Genomic DNA, 23,726 nt, shown 5'->3' with positions numbered 1-23,726 from the left:
TCTTAACTCCAGTTGTCCTTACAATGACTTCAGATAATTACTTCAGCCAGTTTGTCTGAGCAAAATTGTATTCATAATGGTGTACTATCTTCTTTCTTCTTTGTTTTAAAAATGGTAAATTGTAACCTGATTTAAGTGTAAACAAGGAAAACCGTTGTTATTATTGTAAATGTAGGTATTGTTTTATATCATATACAGCCACTATTGTGATAGCATTTATTTATAATTTAGGCTGTATTTTTATATTTAAGAAGGCAATATTTTACTCTGTGGTCATTGTGTATTGTGTGGATAAACAAGTGTGCACAGTATTTAGTGTAAGAAGATTTTATTTGAAAGATGGCTTTGTCAATCAAAATTTTTCAACTCTCACTTAAATGCTTAACATTGACATTTGGCTCAGGTCCAGGACACAAAAATTTCACCAAGCTCAGTAGCTGCAGTCTCTTAAGTGCGGCCAGTATCTGGTATTCTGGAGATAGTGGGTTCGAACCCCACTGTCGGCAGCCCTGAAGATGGTTTTCCGTGGTTTCCCCATTTTCACACCAGGCAAATGCTGAGACTGTACCTTATTGAAGGGCACGGCCGCTTCCTTCCCACATCTAGCCTTTTTCTGTCCCATCGTCGCCATAAGATCTATCTTTGATGGCGCAACGTAAAGCAACTTGTAAAGAAAAAATTTTTCATCAATTAATTTTTTAGATAATCTGCTCAAAATGCAATAGTAATTCCTCTATGTTGATTATTTCCTGCTTCTGAAAGTGTTTCCTATCCTTGACGTTGTTTGAAAGAGATCTGTTATTTGGTTCACTTGTAAATTAAACATAGTAGGCATTCTTTTTGGTAGGGGGCATAATAGCCGAGGAACCTTTTCACTGGCTTCTCACCAAGTGTGCTTGTAGTTTGAATCCTAGCCATTTATGTGAATCTTTTCAACTGAAAAATCATGACCATGTGGTTTGGATTCCACATAAAAATAGTGGTCACATGCGTTTGATAGCAATTTCAACATTCATGTAAAACTACAACCTTGCTCGCTTGTAGATTTCACATAGTATTGTACTATCTAAAACATCAACATTGAAAGAAAATTAACACGTTGATAACCGTACGGCTCATTGTTGTTTCTCAAGCAGCGAACAGGGCAAGATGAGCATATCTAGTGTAAGACACAGGCTTTAGCAAAATGTCATATAATTTATATTACTTGTATCATCGTTGCTTTATGTCCATAAGTATAACCTTAAAGTGCCGTACTTGTGTTCCCCGGTTAGTGTTCAATAAGCAGCAATGTTGGACCAAAAAAAAAATTCTCATGGATATCACAGCAACTAGAGGATACATCATAACTGTGATCATGAGTGCAAACAATTCTTTTCAGAATCAAACAACAAAGGGCCTAGGGCACTCACTGATGATATTACAACTAAATGTTGAAGGCATAAGCAAGGTAGTGAGCACCATACTTACCTACAGTGCTTAATGACAAGAAACTCGCTGAAACTGCATAAAATGTGGGTTAATTGTACAAAAAAGAAACAGTTGGTTCCAAATAAAAATGGTATTATTTGATGTCAGCATTTCAGTGAAAGCGATTTTGACGAAAGCTTGATTACTGCCAAAGGAAAAGTTTAGACACCCTAGGCTAAAAGAAAATACAATTCCTTCAAAATATTTAGGACCAGATGGTAAATCATTTCCTAAAAGAAAGAGAGAGTCTTCATTCCATAAAGAATTTGATTTCTAATTTACTAAACTGCAGCAATCCTGAAATAAATGATGAAAGTACATCTGTCCACCAGGGAAAAAGCCCATCTGTTTGGGAAATCTTAGACATAGTAAATGTGAATGCATACATCAGTGCAAAATAGGATGTGAAACAGGCGTCATATATTTTGTGACGACATGAATGAATATGACTCAGATGTGGATATGAAATCGCCATCTTCAGATGTGGACCTGGAGTATCGTTTTCAGAAGAAAGTTATAGTGATGACAATGATGTGGACAATCACAACACAAATATAAAAGGGTGAGCATTATCCCTTATTTCTTAGAGTTTTGCTTTTCTTGTTTAAATTGTGTCATTCCTGCAGTGCTTTGGTATGCAAGCCTATTGCAGGAGACAAAGGAGTATGCATTGTTGTAAAAATACGTTGTACAAATGGACATATGTTTACCTGTCTGCTTCCGTAGCGTAATGGTTAGCACTATTAGCTGCCACCATCGGAGGCCCGGTTTTGATTCCCGGTACTGCCAGAAATTTAAGAATGGCTGGAGGGCTGGTATGTGGTTGAAATGGTACATACAGCTCACGCCCATTGGAGGTGTGGATGAAAAGAGGACACAAATTTACTTTACCTGGGCACCTATATGTGATTCCAGAAATAATAGACAGAAATGACTTTCCAAGAAACTTGGGGTCTCTGAAAATCAAAACTGAGTACAAGTGAAGTTAAAAGGAAACACTTTTCTCGGTTACAGTGGAGTAACCAGTAGGCACCTGCTTACTGGAAGAAATAATGGATAAAAGTAAAGGATTATGGCTACTTGTAATGAGTGTTTCTTTATAATATTAACTGTGTTGTTTAATTTTAAGAAATGCAAACCAAATCTACGTAAAGTAAAGAGTGATCAGATACTGCTGAGTATTGTCCTTGGAGTGCTTATACAGTTGCGCTGCCAAATTGCAGCCCAGGCAACGTTATGTCATACAGAGTGAGGGACTATGCAAAGAAAGGTATGTTAAGCCCAATCTATCTATTGTAAAGAGTTCCGTCTTTTATCCATTCTGATTTTCCTCCCTATTAATTGCAATGTTTATTGTTATAGTTTTACTTCGTTAAATGATGGACTGCCACAGGGTTCAGTTCTTGCTCTACTTCTCTTCAATATCTACTCTGCAGATCTTCCATTTTTGTTTGCAGAAAGTTGATATAGCCCTGGCATCTCAGTTCACAGACACTCAAATCCACACTGCTTAAATGGTTGCCAGTATAACTCGACATTCATCCTCCTCACCTTTGAAGACTAACTGCAGTTAAGAAGGAATAATTAAAATGCACTGCAAATGAACTGTTACTGATCCATTAGGACTGCAATCCACAGAAGCAAGGGAGATTGAAATCTTGACATCCCTCATGGCAAGTAGGTAAGAGGCTGGTTGAATTCCAGTACAGCATGTATGAAGCTTGTAGGGAAGAGTGGGCTGCATCAAACTGTGACCACCTAGGGTTGATCTGAGACCTTTGTAGGAAACCGTCTGGGTTTAACTTACCAAGAAGGATTAGGGCTTTGCTGAACAGAGTCCAGACCGGTCTTGAAAGATGCAACTTCTGGTTCCACAAGTGGGGAGAAATTTCCAGCCCTCAGTGCGACTGTGGTGTTGCGGCACAGACAGTCCCTGATATTGTGGTCGCATGCCCAATTCGAAGCTTCCAGGGTGGATACCAAGTGCTTCATGCAGCAAGTGAAAAGGCAAGTGGTGTACATTTAACCCATTCAAGTACCATTTGTTGGAATAAGTTTGAAATTTAGAGTACCATTTTTAGATGCAATTCCAGCAGCTATACACAATGAATTGGAACACTTATATTTACAACAAAATAATAACAGGAAAGGGGTACCCTATTTTCTAGGTTTACTTTGAGAAGTCCTTCACTATATGGAATACCATGAAACAGTTCTCCACATGTAGGGCCATCTTGCATTTATGGCATTCAAAAGATGATTTCTTTCACAGCACATGAGGTTAGAGGTATTTTGGATGGAAAATATCTCCACTGCTTTTCTTGAAGTCTTAGTGGTGTTTTCCCTGGGCTTGGACGTCCTGTAGTCGTGTAACATTCAACGCAACACTTGCAAACAGATGCTCAGCTACGTTGATTCGGAAGCTTGTAAACGCTTCTTGCTTCCTGCCAGCATTGAGAAGGTGATGACAACACTTAGTATTCAATAGTGCCATATCCAGCTTATAAAATTACAGTTTCTTACAACCTTTTATGCATATTCTCATCAACGGGAATGATGCAAGTTGCTGATCATGAGAATCTACGGTACCCATTCCACACTTTTAGTTGGTGACAAGATTGGGTTTTAGCCTATTTCTACCATTGTGCCTTTTCACCTCAACAAATTCTGGCCTACCATGAAGTGTAGAAAGCATATTAACAGCCTTCTTGTCTGCCCATTTCACTCTAAAATGTACAAAATGGACAAAAATGTAATCTCTCTCCTTTTCAGTTTTGTGTTACCAAGTTCCTTAGACATGAAGTTCCTTTTCAGTCCAGACAGATCAACATCACTTTCCTTCCCAGCATGAACCTTGAATCTCCAGTTGTAACCATTGTCTGATGAACAAACCTTGTAGATTTTTATACCAAATCTAGCTTTCTTTGATGGATTGTATTGTATATAAGATAATCTTGAATTCAAGTATTGGAAGAATCGCAGGAGAAATATGAATACTCAGATACGAGTATCAGCTGACGACAACCTTTGAACTTCATTAAACTTTCATCGATGCAAACTTTTTCACCAGGCATATACACTCTCTGAAACCTCTCTAAAAGTAATTTCATTACAGGCCTAACTTTCCTGAGTTTATAATTGTCTGTACTAGGAGAATCTGTGGAGAAGTGGAGGAACTTCTTGTTTGATTTGTATCTCTTGAATGGCATAGTTTCCCCAAATATTGGGGTCTCTGTTACCGTGTGTTTGGACTAATTGGTCATGGATGAAATTGTAAAGGAAAGAAAGGAAGCCTGTGGAGATAAAGGGATGAAGATACTGCTATGTGCAGATGATGTTGTGATCTGGGGAAAGAACAGCAAAGAAGTGCAACAACAACAACTAGATGTACTGAACAAAAAAATTGAGAAGTATGGCATGAAAATCAGTACAGAGAAAAGCAAGACTATGGTGATATCGAGAGGGGAAAGGCAAGGAAAGGGAACTGTGAAAATTGGAAGTCAGAGTCTGCAACTTGTGGGCAGCTTTAAATACCTAGGAAGTGAATTAATGCAAAATGCTAGGGTGGACATGAAGATTAGCAGGAGAGTACAGCAGGGTAATGCATTCTACCAAAGTGTAAGAAAACTTGTTGGGAGCGAAGAAGTACCAAGGAAAAGTAAAGAGATGTACAAAATGTACTATGTACCCATACTGACTTATGCAGCTGAGACTTGGACTTTGACTAGCAGGCAAAAGAGTAGAATTCAAGCAAGTGAGATGAAATTCCTAAGAAGTATGATAGGAAGTATGATAGAAATGTTGTTAGGAAGGAAGTTGGGATAGGAAAGCTAAATGAGAGAGGTGAAAAGAATAAACTAAGGTGGTTTGGACATGTAAAGAGGATGGAGGAGAATAGAATTCTAAGACAGATGCTGGAGGCAAAGTGCGAGAGCAAGAGGAAGACCTAGAACAAAGTGGTTGAATCAGTGAAGAGCGGCATAAGGAGACGAAATTTAGACTGGGACAAGATCGTGGAAGAAGAATGGTTGAAGGAAAGAGGAAGATTGAAAAGTGCCATAAATACGCTGACCCAGCAGTAACTGGATAAGGGGAAATTATGATGATGATGATGATGATTGCTTCCTGTTCTGAGATGTCAAAATACAAGAGCAAAATGTGCTTTCATTTCATAAGCAGTAACAGTAAACCAGTGCTTCTCTTCATATGAATTATTCAGGCCAGCATCCTAAGCATAAACTAGTAAGCATTGGTTTCCCTACTTACTTGCTCTCAAAACTCTTCAGTCAGGAATACATTTACAACTTCCAATTCACTAGGAGCTTCTCCTAACTGTCTGTGAATTATGGCATCAATTTCACCATTAACACTGTGTGCTGTGGAACATTTCTTACGTGTTCCCATTGGCACTTATTTTCATCTGAAATACAACCCGAAACAGCTGGTGATTCATTGCTGGAAAGCCTTACATTGAATGGCGTTCTTGCCAGTAAAACAGTATTTTGTTCTTTGTCACTGACAAATTCATCACTGTCACAAACTACTGTCATTTCCAACCCAATCTTTACTTATCCCACTCAAGTTCGGTCACTTTCTTCTAAAAATTTGAGTATCTCTTCTTCCTTGTTTTGTCTGAAAGCTGCCATTTTGATAGACATGCGTCAAAGCCATGGTTGCTTAGATACAAGATATTCCACTCGCATTATTTTTATCACGAATATGCCAGGGAAATTAAACATGTTAAACATTCTGTCCTCTATGGAGAAGCTCTCAAACTAATACAAAGTTGATTAACAAAACACAGCGGCCAAGAGAATGTTCATAAACATGCACGGTCTCAGAATGGACTTCTCCGTCTTAGTATGAGAAGACACGGTGTAGTTTGGATGGAGAGATCTGTACGGGATTGGATTAATGCTAGTACTTTCCTCGGAACATAAAATAAACTGTCAGCAAGCAGTTTGTGAAGAATTTCGCTATCCCGCAAGCGTTCGTTTCTACAGCGTGCCATGCTGACACTGAATATTTACAGTGTTGAATGACAGTGTTACATGGTCACATTATCGGAAGCATAAACAATGTTTGTTGGGAAAAGCATGTGACAGTTCAATTGTAGAAATAATCCTGTTCATCAGTAAACAGTAATAGCTTCTTGCCATTAGTCTGACAGGGATGATGCAATCTTATGGAATAAATTTTGAGCTCCACCTGCTGCTAATACAGATTGCTCCTCACCATGGGACCACAAATTGGAGGAAACTAGAGCAAAAGGAAGCTGTGTTTCAAAAACCAATAGCCAGTCATTCACAGTTTACTAATGAACTACATAAATTCACATTGTCTGTCGTCTCTGTCTTAACTTATAGATCTTTCATTTCAGTCATCTCAGTTTTGTTTACCGTATTCATAAAAGTATATTCTTTTCAGTAAAGTTAACTTCAACAGTTTGCCTGTGGAGCTCAGATTATATTGATAAAAATAAGTTACGAATTACCTGTTTGACTGAGTGATAAATAACAAGATTTCTAATCCTATTGAGAAAATAGGGTACAAAGTGAATGAGTTGGCTGCGTAGTATGTGCCAAGTAGCTGTAGCTTACATTTGGGAGATAAGTGAGGTCAAATCCTACTGTAGGTGGTAGAGTTGACCTTAATTAAGGCCGTAGCTGCACCCTTACCAGTTCTTGCCCTTTCCTATCCTATCATCACTGAAAACTTATCTGAATTGGCGTGCTCTTAAATTTCTAATAATAATAATAATAACAACAACAACAACAACAACAAATGCTGTGTTGAGTGGCTCAGGCGGTTGAGGCGCTGGCCTTCTGACACCAACTTGGCAGGTTCGATCCTGGCTCAGTCTGGTGGTATTTGAAGGTGCTCAAATTTGTTAACCTTGTGTTGGTAGATTTACTGGCACCTAAAAGAACCACCAACGCGACTAAATTCTGCCCCCTCGCCATCTCCAAAAACCGTAAAAGTAGTTGGTGGGATGTAAAGCCAATAATGTTAATAGTAATAATGATGATGATTATGATAATGTACAGTGTTGTAAAAGAGCAATAGCATGGAAGGTGAGAGGGTGGGGTGAAGACTGGCTGAGAGCAGTACCACTATTTTAATATGGAACTCATTGCTTTACCTTTTTGTAGTTACATAAATTTACAAAAATACTGATGTTGGTCTTAATAGGAATTGGAATTTCTGACTGTCATTCTCTTTTTCAGATGTAATCTAAGTGCTGAAACTTGCACTTAATATTGTTTAGTCTAAATATCATCAATATTTTATTATCAGACTGATACGATTCTTTTCATAATCTTGACGAGCCTTTTGTAAAGCTCTTTGCTGAGAGGTAGGTTTTTAATAATTCATGTTAAAAATAATTTCAATACAATTATGAGGAAAGAGAAAAGAAAGTAATCTAATCACTAAAAAACAGAACTACTAAGGAGAAATTGCTCTAACCTTGAAAATGTGACCCCCTCCAAAAAAGACTATAAAATGTAAATTAGATAAAAAGAGATTAACATTTGCACTTACCAGCAAAGGTGAGATATTGCCCAATTTCCATCAACAAACTCACTAAAGAAGAATGTTTTGATTAGATAGTACCTTGAATATGCCAATATCCAAGCACCTGCTTCACAAAAGTGATAGAGAAATGGCTTTTGATGATAGATTCTCCTTATTCAAATATTCCAGACTACAATTTTTTGTCTGCATGAACCTTGTGGTAGATGCCATGGTTACTGCTTTAGAATAACTTAATGTTTTGGTAATTCACACTTTTATGTAAACACATTGTAGCTGGAAATATCGTATTACATGGAAATGGTGAATCCCTTGAATACCAAACCATTTTAGCTCAGTTATTCCAAAAATATTCGTAATATTGGTATTTCTTGTTTCTTTTTGTAGGCATGATATATCAGTGTATAATTTGTCCAAGAATTGGACTCTCAGAGGTTGCTTGATCCCATTAATATCATTAACCAACAAGTGTTACAACAATCCTTCATATCCTTTCTAGAAATTCAATAGTACTGTTGTATCTGCACCTGACCCATATCCCCTACTGCATCATCAGCACTATAAACAATAGAAGAACAAAACTGAAAACTTGGGTGTCACTGGATTGTGCTCTCATTATAAGAAAGACTGCTCAAACACTCTTGGAGGTTAGTCTAGGATTTCTTACGATTATAGAGTTCCTCTTTAAAATGGTGTACAATTTTTGTGATGAAAGGCACACACTATGTTTAGAGTTTGCTCAAGTTTTAAACTGTTTTTCCAAGGATTGGTTCCGCAGGCAAAATTGTAGGATGTGACAAAGTAGATAAGGATGAAATTGACTTGCTTTGGTGGGATCTAGGTATGATACTGTGAAAACAGATGTTGTACCTAACAGATTTTTCATTGAGCATGTAGAGGGACACAGTCTGCACTGGAACAAGTGAGATGATGTTTTCTCGGCTCCACATTCACACATCATGGGTTTAATGTGGAAACCCCATTTGTGAAGGTTGCTTTTGCTCTTAATAACACGCGAGTGTAACCTGTTAAGTAACTTCCATGATGACCATTTTCCTGTATGACCTGGACAAAAGTTTCATTTGGTGTCGAGCTTTGAGCTTCCAGGGAGTCCATGCGCTGCTTCTATTGTCTTGTGGAAAATTTTCTTTGATTTAGGTTGTGGCTATGTTTGCGGATGGCTATAACAGAGGATAGGCTTCAGATGTTAACACCTTCTTCAAATAGTTTCTTTCCCACTATATTTCTTCGGGTGTCAGGAGGTGCAATCTCGGCAAGGCAATATAGCTTCTCCAGAGGTGTAGGCCGTAGACATCCTCTGATGGTGGGACGCTCCTTGAACGCCATGTCAACTGTTTTAGCATATCTAGAATTGTTTCAGACTGGAGATGTGTAATCAGTTCTGGAATAGCATGCCACGAAACCTGAGGTACTCAACGTATGTGAATATCCTCCCTGGGTTGATCCTGTCATTTTCTGTACAGCATTGTTTCTGGCTGCCTCTTTACTTGGTGTTTGAGCAGTGTTTTATAGTTGAGAGCATGATCCAGTGACTCCCAAGATATTCTGGAGTTTTCACTGTTCCTTGCTATGTGACCTGGGGAGTTCTAGATTCTTGACTGTTCCTCAGATGAAAAGCACAAGTCTGGGTTTGGTTGGGGTTTGATTTCTGAAATAATCTTTTTTCTTTGCTAATTGCTTTACGTCGTGCCGACACAGATAGGTCTTATGGCGACGATGGGACAGGGAAGGGCTAGGAGTTGGAAGGAAGTGGGGTTCGAACCTACTATCTCCCGAATACTGGACACTGGCCGCACTTAAGCGACTGCAGCTATCGAGCTCCGTCTCTGAAATAAGCTGAAGAAAGTTTAGTCTGTTGGTGTTGTTTCACTTAAGGGGCTTGGGGCTTTTGATTCATGGGTTTTATGTATGTAGTGTGTGTGAAGTTCTTGTCTGAATCTATGTTGCTTTGGTGTCTGCATTTGTGTTTATTTGAATTTAACTGAGCTGAAGTTGGCCTTCTTATTAGGTACCTACTATTCCAGAATTTAAAAAATATATATCTTGGATGTTACATTTAACCCAAGAAGTGCCAAGGATCTCTAAAAGTGGCTCACTGCACCTTTTTGTGGTGCCAGGTTTGCTTTTGAGATCCTCAGTAAATGTGTGTTTTCTTGACTTTTGTCATCTGATGGTGAAACATTTGTACTATATCAACTTGAATGTCTCTAGTTCGCACTTATCACCACTATTGTCACTTTTGGTACTATTTGTTATTCACGTCTGTACAAATCTCGTATGTAGCAGTTGCCATGGCAGCATCAAAATCAAAAACATTGCTGATTGAATCAGATATTTTACAAGCTTTTGATGAGGGTAGTGACTTTAGTGCAATTGATAGTGAAGATGATTCTGAGGATATTGAAAATCTAGGTGAGACTGGAGGAAGTTTGGATAATTTGTCAGATGACGATACACCATTGCAGACAACTGAAGAAGTGCACTCTATGTGCGACAACAGAAAAGGGAGAGCGATCCAGACATTGGTATCCAGGATGTAATGAAGGAGTCCATGAAACATGCAGGAATTAATTAGAGCACTTCTTCAGAGCAAGGGAACACAAAAGGCAGAAATTCCAGGAAGAGGAAGTAGAATCAGAATAAGCTGCAGGGAAAAAGTGAATGTTTTCTTTTTCCCCTATTGTGACATAAAGTGTTCTAGGAGTGCTAATTACGTACAGATTTTCTTGAAACTTTCAGGGTTATTTGAGCATTGTATGGGGAAAATTTTGTATATTTCTTTCTTTTTTTGTTATGATGACATTTTTTGTGCAATATCACTTTGTGTTTTCGAGATAACAAAAATTCAAACTAACAAAATTTTGCTTTCTATAAAGAATATTTAGTTCCAATATTTTCAGTTTTTATATGTCTTTTTATCATGAAACAAATTTCTGATCAAAATGGTGGATATATTGTTGGTTTCTGATAATATTTACCAAATTTATCATCATCATCATCATCATCATCATCATCATCATCATCATCTTCCTTCCAATTATTGGGCCATGTGACCTGTTACGGTCTTGCATTTTACTTTTTGAAAGACTTGAAAGCAATTAAATGTCCTTCCGACGGGTTGCTAGCCTGAAGGAGGTAAGACCATTGGTGGGGCTGGCACCTCTCAGCTAATGGACTAGCTGAAATCACAGCATTTCCTCCATAATGGATGTAACGGTTATACTGCCGTGACTCTGTCGACAGGGCCTCATCTGTGGGAACAGGTTTCTCCATCTCGGGAAGGTGAGGTTGGCCTTTGGGCAGGAGAGGTTATGTCATAATCATCATCATCATCATCATCATCATCATCATCATCATCATCATCCTTCCAAGTACTGGGCCATGTGGCCCGTTACGGTCTTGCATTTTCTTTCCATCGCTTCATTGGACGTCCTATAGATCTCTGTTCTCTAAACCATTACAGTTTCAGCATTAACGCATGGCACTACAGAATATAGCATTGGCACTTGTAGGGTTAAAGCAATGCATGAAAGCACTACCTGAAATATTTCTGAGTGAAAAAAGAAAAGTGAAACATTATGGTACTATTTTATTGTAGGACGTTTGATATTGACAGTGCGGCAATAATTTTGTAGGGACAACGGCTTGAGGCAATGCTTGTTTACATGATACAATGCTTGTTTGTTAGTAATATTGAAAGAATTTATAATGCAACCTTGAAAGTAATGTTATGATTATAAATTACTACACATTGAAGTCAGCAACCTTAGTTGTACTTTTTTTTGAAACAATAACAGCACAAAGGATGGTATTCAACTCCATGTATTGAAAAAAGAAACATTTGTCCCATGTCCCAGGTCCCTAACATGAAGCAACAATAACAGTTAGCATGCAGTTGTTGTTGAACATATTAAAGTATCGTACACCCTATGTGCCAAAAGTCACAGGAGAGCAAACATTGACAGTAGATTTTTGGTAGCAGAGATTATTTGACTTTCTGTTTATCATGAACCAGTGGTAATTGAGTGTTCATGGCAAATAAAGGATATATTATGTAGAAGAGTCATGTACTTTCCCATGGAGGATAAGCAAAACAGGGTTTTGATTTCTAATGACTTGAGGTAAAAGGCATTAAAAGCAAATGAAGCCAGTGTTGGTTGGAAATTGAGAATTATGAATATACTTGGTTCATTCACAGAACACTGTTAAATGTAACACCCCCTGCCCTGCTTGACAGTTATTGTATATCAGAATGCTTCCCCCTTATTTTTGTGCTGATGTAATCTTACCATTCCATATAGATAAAACTTATACAGCCATATGACAGTAAGCAAAATATATAACATCTTAAATTTATGAAAATATTTACTGCTTTGGCAATTACATATTGAACAGTCTGTTTCAATGATCTGAAGAATTGTAACTATAGGTGGATAAATACCTATATATTTTATTTGAAACACAATTGCAGCTGTGAATACTTTTTCTTTATTTAAGGAATTGTTGGTGTTGTTGCTGCTGCTATTATTTATTTAGTTGTGCATTGAAAATGTTCAATGTAGAAACAATCTTGTCTGCAGTATTTTGCCTGCCAATTTCTGGTTACCTGTTAGGGTGACCCTTTCCTTTGAGTGACCCTTTCCTTTGAACAGTGCACTATCCTTTATCCATAATTTTTTCTTCCAGGAATGAATTAACTGTAAGGATTCTGTGAATTTAGGAATAAATAAGTAGGGTGATTGTCCAAATTTGCAACCATGGAATTAGAACATCTGAAATATAATGTTAATCGTGTATGTTAGAAACAGTTGAATGGCTAGAGGTTGCGTTCGTAAATGGTGACAAAAGAAGTGTAAAAAATGAAATCAAAAGCCTTTCTAAAAATGTAAATATAAATAAAATTTACATAGAAGGTGGAATAGGAATTATAGGATCACATTAAGTAAATGAATGCATGACTAAACACACCAACATAAGTTTTAAAAAACAATCCATTTTCAAGTATTTTTTGGTACAGAACTAATGCCAGGAAGAATGCTTAATTGTTAAGAGCCTAATGTCACTTCATTGATAAAATATATAGTTAAATTGTAGATTTCAAGATCTAATTCAAACTAGTGAAGGATCATTCCTTTGCTGCCTTGAGTATTGGGGATTTTACTTAAGATCTATGGTACAAATAATCAGGCTGTTGTTCAGTTCACATCACCTGCTATGTTCGAATAGAGTCCTAATGCGAAGAGGATTGTTTTCTATGTAATTTAAGAAAGAAAAAAAAAAAAAGAAACTTTGCCCTATAAGACAGGTGGTATCATTGTATTTGCATGGAGTTGAAAAGTTGAAAAAGTCATTTGAAAATAATTGATGAATCCAATGAATCCACACTTTTTCAGAATTCATGGACAGTGAGTGGCCACTGTTGTATTTAAATGCATTATAAGCCATTGTTGTCTGTAGGTGTTTGGAAACTTACAATGTATTCCAAATTAATAGATAAGAATATGTTCGAGGAAGGAGGCTTGATTACTCTTCCTTATCCTGTCTTTGGACCGTATATTGTGAAAGATTCACATTTTATTGCTTAGAAACAAATGTGTTTGAAAGGACAAAGCTATAAGGATGTGTACATAAAATTATTTAGATCAGGAAGATCATATTTTGATAAGATGTTGTATACCTTTAATCATTTGGTTGCTTGGAAGATGGTTTCTTTTAACAGCAAGTGTATGAATTGCCTAGTTAACTATAATATTTATTAGAAAGCTTTGTCCATAATAATTAAAAAGGAATACTTGATTAAATTGTAGATAATTAGGAAACCAGGGGACTTCTTGTATTACCTGTGAATGTTTACTCGCAGTAAAAAAGTAGCTTTGATGGATTTTGTTTACTTCTCTGATTATTTAATTTCAGCTTCATAAAAATAATAGTCATATAATAGTTATTTGCCTGGATTATTTAGTTTGTAAAATTAATAGTCATATAACAGTTATTTGCCTTTGAAAAATTTACCTCATAACAACATTGAAACCTATGAATTGTATTCACTGAAATAAGTCTGTGCTTCTGTGATGATTTTGATCTTATTTGTTAATTTTGTGGCTTTCTTAGTCATCATACTGGTAAAAGGTGTAACGACCTTCCCTTATCCGACATTCCGTGTTATCCGACACTGTTAGATTTATTTCAACTTTTGGTGGAGACTAAATTCAGACACACCCGCTGTGGAGGGTGCGACAATGGGACAAGCACTGGCCTGAACGCTGGCGGTAGGACTGGGTTTTTCTCAAGGACAGGTGCAGTGAGTCTTCAGTCATTGTAGTATTGGTTGGGTGTGGATGTTATAGTTTTCATATCCTCTGTGAGTATGGCGAGTAAATGGAAGAAAGTGACTGTTTCTATGGAACACAAATTGAGTGCATTAAAGAGACTGGACAAAGGGGAAATTCTTCAAAATGTGGCTTCAGATTATGGTGTTGGACGTGTTACAGTGGGGGACTGGAAAAAACAGAGGGAAGAAGTTGAAAAGTTGTGCTCTACCAGAGCAGAGAAAAACAATGAAAAATATCAGTACGAAAAGTAAGTGAAGCACTATTTCTTTGGTATCTCAACACCGGGAAAAGGGCCTGCCAATATCTGGCACCGTTATGCAGGAAAAGACTGTGTATTTCCAGAAGGAGTTTAATGAAGGGGACCCTAATTTTCCTGCCAGTGCTGGGTGGCGTGATCGGTGGCAAAAATGGTACGGTATTAGGTAGCTTAATATCTGTGGAGAAAAGTTTCTTTTCGTAAGACATCTGGAATGTTTTCGTTTAATACTGCATGTACTGTACAATTGAATTGGTAATTTAATAAATAGAGCACCGTAAAACATGTCATTAATTTAGCCTTCCTGTTTGTTTCAGTTCATTTTCAAAGTTATTCTGTATTTTCCGACATTTTCGGTGATCCGACGTACTCCAGGTCCCGTTTACGTCGGATAATCGAGACTCTACTGTATATAAAAATAATTATCATATCTAGGTATTGTAAAAGTATGCTTTGTTTGGAAATTGACTTGTTATATTTTGAAGTGAAATTGAATGTTCACTATATTACAGTTTTTTTCAGTTGATTAAAATTGTTGCCATTAATTTTATTCAAATGGTTAGTAAGGTTCTGTAGCATAATGGTACAATCTTGGAAGCAGTTTTTATTACATACCCTTCAGATTTGCAATAAATGCCAAAAAAAGCACATTGCCCAGTTAGCCATGTTTATATAAACCTTGGTTAGGTTGTCAGACATTCAACATTGTAAATTATAGAGGGTTGTTTTCTGGCTATATATAATTTAGAGAGATGATTTAGAGATGTATAATTCAAAATGAACATAAATGGGTATTTGTATAATGTTCAGTGGTATTGAAGTAAACATGTTGGAATGTGAACTAATACAGGGCTTAGTTGTTAATCTATATTTCACTTAATAAAATTAAAGAGACCTCTTTGCATTAAAACACTTGTCTGTAAGCATGATGGAATCAGTAGTAAAAGGTGTATCATACATTGTGAAACAAGATTATATAAAATTGGTAATAAATTGTTCTTAATAAATACAAGAGTAAGCATAACCTTTCATTTTACTTGTGAATAATCCAATATCATAATTGGAGAGCTGTTTTATAAAATCACTATGTTACAATCAGTTGGAGGTGAACTGACTGCCAACTAAAATTTCACGAGATAATTGTAAATCAGTTGAATGACATCCATCTTCTAATATTAAGGTAATACAGTACTTGCAAGTTATTTAAAATAAATTGTGGATCAGCTAAAGTATGAACTACATAAATAGTTCCTGAAGAACAATCATGTATATATGATAAGTAGTAAGTGATTAGTATTTTTGAACAACCTATAAATGTTATTAGAAATTCTTTCTGTAATGATTAACATCACTCAAAACTGAATTGAGATCTATGCACCACTTTCTGCACTTATGACCTCAGAAAATAAGGTGTTGCATAGTTTTCCATTGTTGTCATATTTGTCAGTTATTATTATTAATTATTTATTTAATATTTTTAGCAGTGTTGAAAAAACTGCTTTGTTTGTTTTATATTCATTAGTAGACTAAATATATTTATGTGTAATTTTTTTGTGAAAGTTTCCAAAGGAAAATAATTTGACATTATTATAATTATATTGGTGGTGGTGTAAAATGTCATCCAAGAATTTTCATACTTTATGTGCCACTTTTTATCTAATATTTTAGTAAGTGTGGTGTTCAAAATAAAAACAAAAGTTATGCCAAATGCAATAAAAGACAATTTCAGTCATAATCCTAAAGAGTGAAATGTGTTTGTTCTTCTGATGGTTTGAGTTGTAATACTTTTTGTAATTGTGTGTCTGTGTATTAGGGGCAAGTTATGACATATGTTTTGGGCAAACTATTTTGTACTTTTAACATTTTACAGAGTGAAATCAAATTTTGTTGAAAATACAGTATACAGTTATTAAATAGCTGTTACCTCTATTTTTGAGTGTCATTTCTCAAACATATTGGTCTTCACTCAGAATTGTTGCAGAAGAAATATAGGTATAACCTGTACGTTTCCCCCTCCCCACCAAAAAACACCTTCTGTGTGTGAATTGTTTAACCTTGGCCTTTTGTGCTTTCAAATTTGGTAAACCAGATGCTTTAGGAATTAGAGGTAAGATTACAAATCAGTCTGGAAGTGTTTAAATTTTGAAGATTTTTAAGCCGATTGACATCATCCTTGGGTTTTTGCCGAGGCAGCTCTGATTTGAATCCCAGCTGAAGCATTTAGGATTATTGAAATATTAAGTCGTGACTGTGAGGTTTAGAGTCCATATAAAGAACTGGAGGTCCCATGACTGTGCTTCTGATATCAACAGTCATGCAAAACTGCTTTTTTGTGCTCCGTGTAACTTCAAGAATTCAACTGAATAGCTCATTGTCATGCTTGTGCTTGACCTGCCTCTCAACTTAGAACAAGTGTAAGCATCAACACTTGTCTTCAGTATGATGTCAGAAGTATAGGATTAAATGCCAGGTTAAACAAGGTAAAAGATAAAGGTGAATACACATGGTAAAAGACTAGCAACACTTTACAATCACAGAAGGACTTCCTGTATGGTCTGGGTTTCTATTTATCCTATACTTCCCATATTAACACTATATTTCTGTCTTGACAATCCCCTTAACAAGCATTGATGCCTGCCATCTAAACACTACTGTATGCGCCCAAGGGTAGTAATGTTAATACTGTGCGTTGTGCACCTGAGTTTGCAAGAAATCAGCTTCATTTCCCGTATCAAATCTTATTTGCATAAAATCAATAAAAGTAAACTTCCACCTGTTTGGTACTGTATATTTGGTTTAAGCAAATTAATTATTTATAAAACAAGTTTCATTCCTTAAGAACATCTTCAGCTACATAACATTGCTTAAGTGAAATTACATAGAATTTCTTCTCAAAAAACCATCTTAAAATAATACCTTTGTTATGTTTAAAACAAAACTAATTTAAAAAGATAAAAATAATTAAAATATATGAGGAGGGTTGAGTGGGGCAGTGAAATGGGAAGGGAAGATGGATCTACTTATGTTCTAACCTAATCAGTTGCTTCTAGACCCCTCCAAGGACACAGTAGGTTGGTGACATAACAAGACTTTGGGGAAGCTTTTTAATAACATTAATAAGACAGCAATCAGCTTCAGAGGAACCCTTAATAAACAAAAAATTCCAGATACCTATTTTCACCAAAATCATTCGAACGAAAATACTCACTATGGAAAAGAAGAGCAGCTGAAGAGAACAGTTTTTAAATTAAGAATTAACATCGACATGTAAAAGTCCTTTTCAAAAACTCTTTTAAAAGTAAACAACTATGAAAATCATACACATAACATATGAACAAAAGTGCTGTATACTAACCAATTTTTAACATCTATTTAAATGAATAGGAAATTGTTTTAAATTAAATTATATGACATTGTAGAAACTGTAGTGAGTTAACAGTCTGCAGTCATCTCCCAAGTAGTTAATTGATACTGTATATTGAGTTACAGATCCCAGACCTAGTATAAAGGAAATCCTACGTGTGCATACAGCCCATGGATAAGTGAACAGATTTTTATGGAACTTGTAAATGATTTGGATTCTGATCTGTATGAAAGTGATTGTGAATAATAGAATTAAGATTTTGAACCCCCATAGCATGATGAATAATCAGAAGAACTGGCCACAAAACAACGAAGCGTGGTGAGAGGCATGGGAACACAATGGGAAAAAAAATTGCTTCTTTGAACAGGCCCATTTTTTTTGGCACACTAGGACTGATTGCTATTAACCTAGGTATATCTGCAGAATCTTCACCTCTAGATTTTTTTTTCAGTAGTGATTGAATGTTATCTGGGTGGAAAGTAACAGATTTGCCATACAACAAATAAATCTAAAGAAGCAAGAAGGCCCTTTGAAACCTAAATCAGTGAATGTGCAATGTAAACTGGTGACATAGTATGAACTAAAGTTATTTTTTGCAGTAGTGACTCGTGTTTGATTCGTAAACCTTCTCTCCGGGATTACTGGAGCACAACACCGATTCTAAAAACTGACCATTTCGACAATGATATGACATATTGAGTTTACACAAAGATGGAAATAGATAATTTTAAGGACTATGAATGTTTAGCAATGTACCCTGTAAACATAATAATATTTTATAAAGTATTAATCTAAAATAACCACTGAGGATGACTTGGATGGAGTTAAAATATGTTTGGGTAGAATAAAATTTAATCTCAGCAGATGAAAACGGTATTGAATAAAAGGATATAATAACTGTTTATATTATTGTAAAAGTTTGACCATCAATACAGAAATGTTTATAACATGTAACTCCATCAGTTTGGTGTTTATTCTTAGATCTTTATTCAGGAGGCAACAGAACTAGTTACACATAGAGGATTTTGGCAGCAGTTAATAAATTCACAGAGGCTTGCAGACTGAATGCTGAAAGGTATGACAGTCTATAATGAAGATGTATGTAATGTATGTATGTATGTATGTATGTATGTATGTACCGTATGTATGTTTAGGAAGACCCGATGTGTGAAGACGTCCAAGAGCTACATGGGCAGCATGAATTCTGTTCTCCATATCAGATGTAAGGCTTTTCAGGCGTTTGCTCTATTAACCAGTGTTTCGTCTTAGGTGTGACACTAGACTCGTCAGAGCGGGATGTGTCAGACCCTACCCACTGACGCTGGGTGTATGCAGGTGAGCTTATCAGAAGCCTATATATGAGGCACAGTCTGATAACGGCATACAGGAGATAAATCTCCACAATGGAATTATTGCCCGCCTAGCAATTCCAAATGGAAAATTCTAAATTCCCATGGAGGGAATTAGATATTTTTCACCAATAGAGCATGTCAAAAACATATCAGATGTAAGGCTTTTCAGGCGTTTGCTCTATTAACCAGCGTTTCGTCTTAGGTGTGATACTAGACTCATCAGAGTGGGATGTGTCAGACCCTACCCACTGACACTGGGTGTATGCACATGCAGGTGAGCTTATCAGAAGCCTATATATGAGGCACAGCCTGATAACTGCATATGGGAGATAAATCTCCACAATGGAATTATTGCCCGCCTAGCAATTCCGAATGGAAAATTCTAAATTCCCATGGAGGGAATTAGATACTTTTCACCAATAGAGCATGTCAAAAACATATCAGATGTAAGGCTTTTCAGGCGTTTGCTCTATTAACCATTGTTTCGTCTTAGGTGTGACACTAGACTCGTCAGAGTGGGATGTGTCAGACCCTACCCACTGACGCTGTGTGTATGCAGGTGAGCTTATTAGAAGCCTATATATGAGGCACAGTCTGATAACTGCATACGGGAGATAAATCTCCACAATGGAATTATTGCCCGCCTAGCAATTCCGAATGGAAAATTCTAAATTCCCATGGAGGGAATTAGATATTTTTCACCAATAGAGCGTGTCAAAAACAGATCAGATGTAAGGCTTTTCAGGCGTTTGCTCTATTGCAGTTAGTTGAGAGAATTCTTCCTAGATAAAGGAAATGATTTACTTCTTCCAGAGGTGTGCTGGAGATGGAAATATTGAAGCTTGGAAAGGCAAATCCAGGAGCTGGCTGTGAAAGTACATTAGATTTTGGAATGTTAGTGGTCAGGTTAGTGGTCGTTCATATGCCCTACTGAAACAGTTACCTGGCAGTTGCTGCCTGTCAGGTGTTTGAGCTTGAGGAGCATTTCTTCTGCTTATTGCAGTTCAGTTACAGGGGTGAGGCTTGTAAGCCTTTCTGGTTGGAGTCTGGTTTGGAGCTAAGTTCCACACCTGTGTTATTCACAGATGATGTTTTGTAGAGCATGGTTGCCATGTACAGTAAAAAGTGTAAGTACACACACAACCTTGTTTAATCCCTTGGCACTCCAATTCTTTTGATGTTTCATTCTGGTATTGCACCTGTCCAAACAAATCATCATGGAGGACATCTGGCTGTAAAAACATGCCATATATAATTTCATCTCACCTCATCCCGACCCTGTATCAGAAATGGGATTAAGGGGTAGACGTACACTTTATCTCTAAAATACTTTGTGGGGTAGATCTTAAAGCTTTAACTTGTTGGTGCTAAAACAGATGGAGGCTTGTGGCTTTGTGATTTTAAGATAAGTTAGTCATAATCATAAGGAAAAACAAATATGATGAAAAGATTATCCACCGGAAAGGAAATAAAACCCTGAATATGTCATCCAGAAGACAAAGGGAGACCTTTGTTTCTGGCTTTCGACCAATGCCATATCCTGAAGAACATCAGAACATGCTGCTATAAAAGAAAATGGCTGATGCATGTGAACAAATAACTGGAGAATATGTCAGCAATTTGTATGAAATGCAATCTTAAATAAATTATTAAGCCCATTCCATTTTTAACTAGGAGAAAGCATGTCATACCATTCAACTTCAAAAAAAAAAAAAAAAAAAAAAAGAATGTGGAAGGGGCACAAGATATCTTTTGCTGAGGTCATAACAGCTTTGGAATATTTGAAGGATAATTCTATGGATTTTAAAGCACAAGCTTTTCAGAACTGGAATGAAACTGTAATTTTTCTGAAAGTAATATAGTAATAAAAAACGTAGTTGGATATTCATGACTTCTTATATCCATCAAAATCAAGAGAAAATGCACTTCTTCAACACTGACGAGAGGCTATTATGGTTGGAAGAAAGAGTTTCTGGTGTACCTTAGTACAGATCAAAGAATCCTGCAATAAGCTAGAGATGGATTCTTTGAGTAAAGACACTTATAAAACTATTCTACTGACTAGTACCAGTATTTCAACAGTTTAGCGCATTAAGTATCTGCTGTCTTCTCAGTTTGATTTTGTCCTTACAAGGCCATTACACAATGACTCAGTTGATTTTTGTTTTTCAGTAAATTATGGCACATTTCAGGAAGCAATAGCATGTTGGATTGTAGAGTATTTGTGTTCAGCATAAACAGCTATTGAAAACAGTCCTATTTTCAATGGCAATCCATCCACAAAAAAGGAAGAAGAGACATACAGAGAATAAATAACCACAGATATTCACTTTTGGTAAATGTGAATGACCCCAGATTTTTATTTTTTAAATGACCCCCACATTTTTCAATTTCAGAAAATGAAACCATATTTTTTATTTTATTAATGACTCTTGGCTTTTTTATTTTGTGAATGACCTCAGATTTTATTTTTTGTGAATATCCCCAGATTTTTTTATTTGCCTTTGTCCAATGACCCTATATTTTTACTTTATGAATGACCCCAGAGTTTTAGTTATGGTGAATGACCCTATAATTTTTATTTTATAAATGACCTGGATCTTTTAATTTTATGAATAACCAAGATTTTATGTTCTCATATTTTAATGTTAATGTGATTTCTAGATACTTGTTGTTCAATTGGGCTTTTTGTACTAGTAATTTTTATACCTTTTCCTTTTTGACCTGGGGAGATCTCCACTTTTATAAAGGTATTAGAAACTATTAAAATAGCAAGTGTTTTGTCCACCTTGTCAATACACTTTTTATAATTGAAAATTATTTATTCATACATGTTTCAGGAACATAGTACATTCCCTTCATCATTGAAGTCCAATCAAAGAATAAAAACAATATAGCACTATCTTTTGTTTAGACCGAAATTTTAAAGAAGTATGATATGATATGATATGATATGATATGATATGATATGATATGATATGATAATTCACAAGTCAGTATGGGATCATCAAATACCTATTATGGTTAAGTTTATCAGCTCTGCATTTATATCTTGATCTACTACTAATATACAGTACGTAACTTGAATAGCAAACGTCTAGTAAGATTATTTATTCAAGGATGCACACATCATGCGTTGGAATTCACATTCAGAAGTTGATATGGAGCAAATTAAGAAATTCTCACAGTTTTGACTCCCCCATAACTTTGTTTCTAAGTGTCATAGGGAAACCGTGGTGGTACCATCATCTTGGACTCAGAGAGGGCTTTCTAACGTTAGCCCATATGAGGGCTAATATTTAAATGGCAAAATCGCCGACTTCACGAAAAAGAAATTGGGCCCGTTCCTTGTATTGTTCGTTTGGAATTTGGATTTTGCTATGCGATTGCAAGGGATCAAACGCTTTATCTATAGACATGCTAACTACCTTCGGATGTCTTAGTTTCGGAATTACAATCGCAAATCAAATCGTATACAGTACCTGGTATCTCAAAAACGTCACTTTCTTGAAAGCCCCGCTCCGTTCCGGGTATTTAACTCAAAACCCCTGAATGGCATTGTCATTCTAACGTACCGTACTGTACCGTGCCTGTCCTCAAATTATGCCAGACTCAGCGGTAAGAGCGCGTGGTGACCGTTCGTAATAAAAATGGGCGATGCAAACAAAACTAACCTCCAGATGAGGTAAATACCAAAGGTATATGGACAGGATCACGGATACATAACTATGTGAAATAGAAATAGGGGCAATATGGATTTATTAACTAAAGGCATTAATATATTCACACTACGTTAACAACTATATCAAGGAAAAAAACGAAGCCAAAAGGCCATAAAAAAGACAACGAGAAATGTGCCGCGCACATTACGTATTACATTTACACTAGGCAAATATTACAAAAAAGCGGGTCACGGCCCGAATTAAATAAAACACATGACTTTGGAGTGACTCGGGATGATTACATTACGAAATTGGATCGACGCAAACTACGTTCTCTATGTCCTAATCCCAATTGGGATTCACTCGTTAAAACGTCTGTAAATACCCACGGTAGTAAGTTAATCACACTGGTATTTGATCCATTATTTACATATGCACAACATTAATAACTGATACAAAATCATTAATCACGGCTAGTCCAAGGCCTGTCTTAACTTATCTCTAACACAGACTCGAAAGTACGGCCCGTCCGTACGCAAATTCAATAGCACAGAAGCCAGAACCAATCTTTAGCTTTCGAGCTAATTAGAAACAAAATACACAACGCAGATAACGTTGACACACACATCAAAGGAATAGCATAAGGAACTCAGATAACGTCTGAGAGAAAAACACATGCAAATAAGATGACTCGCGTGGGAACCTAGAATAAAACACATAAATATAGACTATACA

The sequence above is a fragment of the Anabrus simplex genome, chromosome 1, assembly GCF_040414725.1.
Source record: "Anabrus simplex isolate iqAnaSimp1 chromosome 1, ASM4041472v1, whole genome shotgun sequence".
Lineage (NCBI taxonomy): Eukaryota > Metazoa > Arthropoda > Insecta > Orthoptera > Tettigoniidae > Anabrus > Anabrus simplex.
The sequence above is the reverse complement of the archived record's forward strand: the minus strand, read 5'-3'. Positions refer to the sequence as shown.